The following is a 9864-nucleotide window of genomic DNA, read 5'->3' as shown; positions in this document are numbered from 1 at the left end:
TGGCGCTGTTTTGGACCCCGCCAGTCGCCAAGCTCATAGGATACGAACTCACGTTCGGCAGCACAACGCGACGCAGGAAACGACGATTTACCAGCTCTGTCAACCTTGTCGGTAACAGCAATATCTATCTGATCCAGGACCTCGTTCCGGCCACTCAATACACCTTCAGCTTGACGGCGATCAGTCGGTTTGGGCGGAGTGCAACAGTAACTTCAACAGGCACCACAGGTTAGCGTCTAACATCAAACATCTCCGAAACAATATGATGAGCATGATGTGTATGATATAAGGTAGGGAGGAATTGCACTACATTTGTCGTGAATTTAAAGCTTGTTTCAGCAGAAATATATCTATTACCTGGTACTGATATAGTACACTAATAATATATATATACTAGTACATTAACACTAATCTTCTACTTTTTCTTTGCAGCGACAGATCCGCCATCTGACTTAAAAGTTCACAAGGTTTCCTCCACCTGGATGTACGTTAAGTGGACACCACCTGTCGCAGCTGTTGTATCTTATCATCTGGAAGTAATTGAAGTTGAAAGCCAGGATGAGATGCATTTTAGGTGAGTAAACACGCCCTGCCACAGTATGAATGTGAAAAAAAAACGCCAAAATGCCATATCCATCAGTCGCTGCTATCATTGGGACCTATAGTATTTTGCATTATCACATTGGACTTTTGGGAGGAGAATTCACCAAGGAAAGGACAACAGTTATACAAACCGGGAATACATTATTTACATAGTCGCGGTTAGGATCTCATTACCTTAGGTTTTAAATTTGAATTTTCAACTGATGTATGTTATATGACACCCGATATCAGCAATGTTGCCTGAGTTGACCATTGTATTGTATCTTCACATTTTCGATAGAATAATAAAAAATGTCATTCAGCTGCTTTGAATTTTTATAAATGGCAGGCAAAAAGGAAATACAATTTCAAAGGATACTTGGCAACCTTTTGATCATTTTCATACATTTAGATTTACCGGAAAAAAATCACTGATCTGAACTTAATTCACCTTACAAAAAGAAACATGATAAACTTAACCGAACCTGTTAAATATTGCCAGTTAATTGGAAATTAAGCGGTTGTAGGTTTTGAATTGTTGCAACCTCAACAGTGTGTTGGCGTCTTGTTTTCTATTGCAGTACACCCCCTACCTTTACTGCCTTCAACATAACGAAGCTCCTCCCAACCACAAAGTACATCATCCGGGTTACAGCTGTCAGCATGCACGGACGTAGTGACGAAATAGAGATCTATGGTAGCACAGGTATATTTTTTTTTACTTGCTATCTAAAATTTTATGAACATTCTTATATATATATATATATATATATATATATATATATATATATATTTTTTTTTTTTTAAATTCTGATCAATCAGGTTCACATATTGTGTAATATATTTACATAGAAAAGATATCAACGTTTAATCTAGAGCGTGTATCTCTATCAGTTGCAGCGACTGTAGCTCAATATCAACAAAGGAAAACCACAACATCCACAGCTGCAACGACAGCGGGCAGTGATGTCGGGACCACAGTGGCGTTCTGGTTTGATCGAGTGTCCACTGTCCCAAATAAAGGTGACATACATGTATTTGTATTGACTTTATCCCCATATTCAATTACATTCCATTAGCTTCCTGACTCGACACGTAAGGAATATTTGAGATTAACTATTGTCGTGTGAATTATCACCATCAAATAACTACAAATAAGTTGTAAAGCCTCATAATTGAAATTCCTAAAAAAGCTTAAGCTTATCAATACTGTATCATAATCATCTATCAGTTTCTAATTAAGATCACGTAAAACAATGGGTTTGCGCAGAAATAGAAGAAAAATTCACGATGCTTAAGTGTTCTTTTGTAAACTGAATTTTTCTTTTTTTTCTTTACAGACTCTACACCGGATTTAAGAAAATTTGTACTGGAGCTGCTTGAAACAACAACGATGTCTGCGACAACAGGTTGGTGTAGAAAACAGCAACATATCTCTGTCTCATCCACATGTGAAACTTGTTACTAAAGACCCTAGATTATATCTGCGATATGAATATGTGTCCATCGTAAGGAAGAATGATCAACTTGAGAATATCAAAGTGCGAACACATGATCGTTACGTTTCACTAATGATACATACCACCAATAGCTTTTAATTACTTACTGTCATGAATACACATAATATCTTTTTACAGATATTCAGCTCCAAAATGATGTATCTACTACACCTGTGACATTACCAGGTACGTTGAAAGTAGTAGAACTGTTTGTCATATATCCAGTGACATTCTGTTAATGCTGTAGGTAAGGTCTGGATGTTTATCAGATAAGTTTGAATTATGTTGTTTCCGTGTAGTTGTACACCACTTAACGTCAAGACCTCAGTTCTTGTTATTTTCAGTAGACGTTGCTTGATTGTGTTGTTTATGTTAAAAGTTACAGTCCCCATGTTCAACGAAGTCCTCTATGATATGCATTGTCTCTTTACCTTTTCAGTTGAAGGCTATGGCGGTGAGGAGCACCAAACGTCTGAAACGGCACTAAGCCTTCTCCAAGCGGTAAGAAAAGGATTTCTTTTAAAAACTTGTGTTGCAAAACTTAATGTCCCTTCAAGTTTTTTTAAATCTAATTTAGCGACTACTCCATTCAACATAAACCATTGATAACATCACTGACAGTGTATTATATTTGTCTTTTGTAGATAAAACGTCTGAGGGATCAAGTGGACCAATTCTTGCTAGAAGAAACGTCTTCAGAAAATGTTGTTGACATCATAACAATGATCCGTAATTTTTTCCAACTCAACACATTCCCAATGACGTCATCTGACATTCCACTTGAAACGGTAGAATATGGTCCCATATACTTTTCTTTTGTTTCTGAATTTTGATATCCACAATCGGATAATGTATATGATATGATTAATCACCCTGCTTATAGTTTTTACGTAACTCCGCAGGAGGCAGCTGTCGAGCTGTTTAGCAAGTCTTCTGAACTCATTCGATCACCCCACGGTACACAAATACCAACGATTGAGACACTAAATGAAGGTAAAAAGTCCACCGTTAGATTAAGATACTGGTATACTATCATGAATTCTATATCATGTTGTATATTTAATACTGAGTATACTGAGTATAATGCATCAGAAGACAACATGTAGTGATTTTGTCTGAAGATTTTGTTGTAACGTATTTAAATATATTAGTTAGCTAATATGTTATGTCACATAACTTTTATTTGAGCTTTAATTCTTTGTCAACGTACTGTATGCTTAAAGGCATTTTTGAAATTACTGCTAACCATGATTTTGCACTTGCATTGTTCCAGTCGTAACACAGACAGTGTCCCGTCTGCTCCAAATACTGCCGGTTGGACATTTGCCCGTTCTGGACACCTCTGTGGGTCTTTTCAACATGGACGTCATCGATATCAACTCAATAGACGTTTCCCCGAAACAGCAGTTAAAGATATTAAAAGACCAGCAATTGAAATTTAATCTTCAGGTTGGTGGCAAAACCTGTCCTACTTTCACCACTCAGCGAGGCATTTTTAATCTGTCCGGAAACACGATTTTAATCAAAAATCGGTTGGCATTGATAAAACCCTGAATCTAAAACGGACTTTACATTGCCTTCAGTATCACACATGGGAAGTGGATGAATCATGATGATCACATTTACATTTGTTTTCATCTTTCCTTTGCAGCTTCGCAAAGCCGGGTTGTCCATAACGGAAGCCATTAACAGAGCACCGAACGCTTTACTGGCCATTTTGCCAAATGAGAATGACTACAATAATAGATTTGAAGCCGACGACGACGTCGTCGTAGTAGTTGCAAGGTCCATCACTAGGAACAACGTGGTAGTCCGCGGGGGCCAAGTCAATGTGTCAGCTTCTGTTGGAAACTGCTCGCTTAATGGCAGTGTAGATGCAACGGTGGGTGATTTTTTTAATTTCATTTTGTTCCTTTTGAAAGCTATATTTGTAGTTTCTACACGTCGTTTTTTTTATTAAAATGAAATCACATTAATATGGAAACACCGATAAACATCATTAAGGAGATGACGTGTTCTGCAAAGAAAACAAATGTTGATATTGCAACAAATACATTTATAGGATGTTTGCAGAAATATCATCTTTCAAATAAAAGAATATTAGTCCCAAAATAATTTCATCATAATCATTCGTCATGTATGTCAAGAAGAAAACGATTTTTTTTTTCAAATATAACAATGTCACTCCGTGTAAAACAGCAAAAAATATAAACCCCATTTGATATGTATGTTTTTTTAGAAAGCTAATCACAATGCTATCACATTCTCTAACAGATGGTAGTGATGGAGAGAAACCTGTTTTCCTGGAACGCATCCACATTTGGGCAGAACATCACCACGCCCATCATCATGTTCTCCTTGGGATCTCAAGGTTTTGACAGCTGCACTTTGCAGCTGAATCCCTCGATCCCTTTAGCTTTTGGACTAACAGAGCAACCAAGGCGTCGACGCAGAGCCTTGCAGGAAGATGGATTCGGTGGAACGCAGTTATCTGATAGTGGTGCTGATGACGGGCGAACACACAACATGACGATGGCCTATCACGCATTCGACGTACCAGCTGCTACAGTTGTCGTTGCGATCCATCTGTCGTGGTGGGATCACGCTGCAACCCATAGGATGTTCTTCCGTTACGATTCACCACCAACAGTGGAGCTGCATGACGATATGAAGATAGTTATGGAGGAAGAGGCTGTTCTAGCATGGCACCGAGGAACAGAAAGCTCTCGAACCTGGATTCCCAATATCGAGCGACGCCGGGGAAAACTGTACGTTGGGATCCAGACTGCAGGTATCCTATCAGGCCTTACAGCAGACGCTGAAGTAATGATTCCATAAACGGAAAACAGTGAAGTTCAACATTTAGTATTGATGTTACAACAGTATTGCATTGATCATCTGTTACATGATATGATTTTAGTTCTGACTACATCACGAACTCCTGCAGCGGTCATGAATCGATTTTATTTAAATCAAAACAGAAATGGAAAAAATATAGACACAATGACGGCACACTCAAGTTCAAATTTATATCAGCTCAGTCATCAAAAACGAAATAGCATTAGACAAAGATATAATGATACATAAACAGAAAAAAAATGCATTTAAAACATCGTCGTTGGGTCCATTTATATAAATTTCTATGATCGCAAGTCCTAATACCCCCTCCCAGGGTTTTTCTGATAAGACACGGATAGAGGTATCTAAATCTTGTGCATAAAATAGGTACAAAACGTCCACTTTGGGTAATGAAATTCTGAGCCCGGCGTATTATCTTGCAATTCATATTAGAATCTATATTTCTTCTCCAATTCCTTATGAATCAAACGTCATAATGACATCTTACAAATAGCCAGAATAGATTTTGTTTCCATTGGATTTGATAAATATTTTGTATAGCATAGGTGATTCTTCTCAAAGCATATTTATGTTACATCCAAAACGGAATTGTTTAGGATCCCCATCTGTTCTGCACACTGCACCCTCAGCTGACGACTACGAGCTGCGGGCATCAACTGTAAGTTGCAACAGCTGGGAATATACTTCAGAGAAGTGGGACAACACCATCTGTGGGGTGAGCACACTTGATCTAGATAGCAATTATCTTAACAATCGTATAACGATATATTAAATGCCAATGACCTGACGGAAGACATAACATTGCTTAGATTTCTTAAATGATACATGTTAACAAGATGACTTAACATTGAATATGTTTATTTCTTCTTAGGTTCTCTTGGATCTATCAAATAGTGCCATGAGGTGTAACTGCAGTTTTCCAAGGCCGAAGGCTGTCATTGGTGGCAGCGTACATTTTCCACCAAATTCAATTGATTTCGACAACATCTTCAGAAATCCCAAAAGCTTAACTGACAACGACAATGTGTTTTACTTGGTTATCGGCGACTGGGCTCTCTATCTCCTATTGATGATCCTACTAAATGTGGACTTACAGCGCCTTCGAGTGAGTAACTTATTGCTTTAAAGCATTGTTACTACAACGGTGGTATTTTTCTTGGTGTGCCTGTGTGTGTGTGTGTGTGTGTGTGTGTGCGTGTGTGTGTGTGTGTGTGTGTGTGTGTGTGTGTGTGTGTGTGTGTGTGTGTGTGTGTGTGTGTGTTTAGGTATATTTGTGGCAGCATAGCATTAGAAGCTCTGGATAGTTTTTAATGATATTCGGTGTATTGGTGGGGAAGACTAAGGTTACAGTCGATTCTGGGCCCCTTTGGTTTACTGCATCACAACGTCGGGTTGATGCTATAGCCTTGTTATATCTGCCTTTATACCCGTCCCGTGGTTTCACATGTTTACTAATTCTGCTCCAGGAGAAGATGAGAAAAGGCTCGCGATCGACCAGTCCAGATATAAAGGAGCAGCTGGAGCCATTGTCTATCCTTCCGCCAGACAGGATGCCAGCCCTATATCTATACCAGATCACCGTTAACACTGGCTCCATGTTTGGTGCTAGCACCTCGGCACGGATTGGGTTCCAAGTATTTGGATCAGAGTGCAAGTCGGCAGTCAAAACGTTGAATCCTGGAGGAGAAGTAAGTCGTCCGTGAATGTTTTGCAATTGACACACTTCTCGTTAGGTGGCGTGATGAACCTGTGTTCATGACATGCTGGCGGCCATGTCTGAACGCCAGTACCTTTATAATTGGTGTCTTTCTGAGTTCTTTTCTGAGTTTGTTTTGCATTGATTGGCATGAGGTCAGTTGAGGAAATAGAGACTTAAGTAGCACTCCATAGTTTCACATTTTATTGTTTCAGTCATTGCTACGTGGTGGCACGTATGACTTCATAATGCCAGTGAAAAACCCACTCGGGCATTTGGAACTACTGCATATCTGGCACGACAACACTGGGGGCGGTGACGCTGCGTCCTGGTTCTTGAGAAACATGATTATAAAGGATATGCAAACGGATAAAGTGTAAGAACCATGCATTCATTATTCAACCAAATAGATTCGTGAACCTTAAATTACATGTACGTAACTGACGTGACGACAGTTGTGGCTGTCCTTAAGCCCCCGTCACAAATCAAGAAATTAGCTCGGCCGACTTGTCGGCGAGCTCCAAATGGCGATTTTCGGGCGAAGTACGACCGACGTCCTGTCGATTCTACGGGCTTCGGGCGAATTTTCGGAGCTCGGCCGACGTTCGCGTGTCACTGGAAGCTGCGCTTAAATTCAGCGAGGCCTCGGCGACGATTTTTGAACTCGCACAGCTCGTCAACAGTTTGCCCGTAGCTCGCCCGAGCAACGCCCAGCGCTCGGCCAATATTCGGGCGGGCATCCGAGGATTTTAGACCCGATTTTTGGTCGGTCGGAGGTCGCCCGAACTCTTCGGCCTCGTGCGAGCCTCGCACGGGCCTTGAACAATAATCGGACGACCGTCGTCAGTGTTCCGGCCGACTCATGAAAAGTAAGGCGTGCTTCGGGCGAGCGTTGTGCAGGTGTTGGACGGGCCTCGGCCGAACTCCTTCTTGTTTATAGAAAAAAGGAAACGACAGTTTGGTTTATAACATAAGATGATAAATGATACTGTAATATTAACTAATACTAATTTCAACTTGTCGAAGAATGCTGCCAAACTTTTCTAATGAAAGACAATTCAATGCAAAGTTAAATTTTCATTTAAAAAAAAATTATAAATAAAATGTTGACACCGAAGACAATGCTTCTTGTTTCTATTTTGGTATTGGTTTGGATGTTTCAATTTGTATATTAATGAACTGGGGCTTGACTTTTGAGGTTTGACTTCATTTCCTGAGTTTTTCCTCCACAAAATGACTATTTGAAAGTCCACTGAGTCATTATAGATCTATGTTTGTCTGCCGAGGCACGCCCAGGCGTCGGCAGGGCGTCGATAGGCTTGTCAACGGTGGTTCGAAGCTCGGACGGCGTTCGCCCGAGCTTCGGTCGATTTCTATTTGGTAAAAATTTTTGGATCGGGGTTAAACGACTGATCTGTTGACTTTGTGGCTCCTGCACTTGTATTTTGATTGGTCTATAACAAAATTCCTCTTTATGTGTTTATTTTCAGTGTGCCCACCTACTTCACTTGTGCCCTACAGATTTGCCACAACTCAGAAAGTAAAGTTGGTTCAAATTTGAGATTGTTACCAGGCCATTTGATTCTGACTTCGTCCGTGTCCAAGAGATGGTACCGTCTTATGTGGGAATTATGATTATTAGCGTTCGACGGACGTCGCCCGAGCTCTGTTCAATTTGTGACGGGGCAGGTTTTCAGTGAAAAATACGGTCGACGCTCGGGCGAATTTGAAATTCGGCGAGCTTCCGGCGATCTACAAAATCGGCCGATGCTCGCATGAATTGTGACGCCGGCTTTAGGAATTCGTTAGTTTCATATCATGCGAGGAACTAAGACCTACCTAATAATATATGGCAACAATTGCTCACCATGGCAGAACTTTAGCACTTCCGTTAATTATTGTATTCTTAGCTTTGTAGTTACGACTTATGTCAATGATATTTGCTTTATATGCGTCTTTTACATATTTATCTAAGGTGAAAGAAGGGGCAGAACTAACAAAAAGACTTAATCCAGAATACTCAATTTACTTTTGCAGATACCAGTTCGTCTGTTATGACTGGTTGTCTGATAACAGAGGTGACTGCCAAGTTCAAAAGGTGCTGCACGTGTCGAATCACGAGCAGCTGCGATCATTCAGCACCATGTTTCGAGAGAATACAAATGCATTGTTCTACGACCAACACATGTGGACATCCCCTGTTGTATCGCCTGAAGGTATGTCGTTTGACATTTCCTGTATATCCCACATGTATGTAATATAATGTACAGTATATTTCTTTTTCAGTTGGCTAAACGTAAAAGGGCTGTCATATAGATGAAAGGCTGTTTTTGTGTTAAAACGTTTATGAAGAAAGCCAATGTCATTGGTGAAGTGTCACAGATGTACCATGATTGTTACCACTTTTTTGCTGGTTTCGAAGGGTCCAGTTTTTCCAAGTCAGAACGCCTGTCTTGTTGCTGGGCGGTTGTCAACAGTATGATGGTGGCCAGTGCCATGTGGTACAGGGATGACAACGATGATTCCATCACAAACATTGTGTACAACCTGGGGTTTGTGCAATTAACACTGCAGGTAAGACAGCGCTTGCTTTACGGCCAAATAGTACCAGGCTTTCATTTACATTTTGGAAGAAGTGGTCTACTTTCCAATGTTGACAAAAAGGAGATTTGGCTTGACTGGCCGAAATTGGCAGTATATGAATTGTCGAATGAAATAACTAGACAGCAGCGTACTCAGATTTTATTAAAAGTACGGAAAGTTAGATAAAGATTGTAACTTATTCTTTTTTTCAATAATTGCATGTTTCTTGTTTATTATGATAATTACATAACGCCTTACCTTTTCAAAAGGAGTTGTACGTCAGTCTTGTGACTACTGCTCTGGTGATACCCGTTACCATGGTGCCGCTTCTGCTGTTCAGGAAGGAGATACCAGTTCCCACCACAGCTCCGGGAGTACGACGCAGTGGAGGTGTGTTGTTCTTTACTTCCATCTTTACTTTGATGCAAAAAACATTACATGTTATCTGAAGTATATTCTCACATCCCCTTACGGTTACAAGTTTTCGCTGACCACTGCAGCAATGCTGTTAATACCAGCAAATAAGTTATTTTGTCATGTTTGTTTATTACTGCATCATCTGTGATAGACAATTTCTGACAGTCTGCAAAAAAACAGTTATGCCTTCGCTGCTGGGGGGGGGGGGCACTCACAGATACTGATATA

The sequence above is a fragment of the Branchiostoma lanceolatum genome, chromosome 1 (genome assembly GCF_035083965.1).
Source record: "Branchiostoma lanceolatum isolate klBraLanc5 chromosome 1, klBraLanc5.hap2, whole genome shotgun sequence".
NCBI classification, from domain to species: Eukaryota; Metazoa; Chordata; class Leptocardii; order Amphioxiformes; family Branchiostomatidae; genus Branchiostoma; species Branchiostoma lanceolatum.
This window is presented reverse-complemented; position numbering follows the sequence as displayed.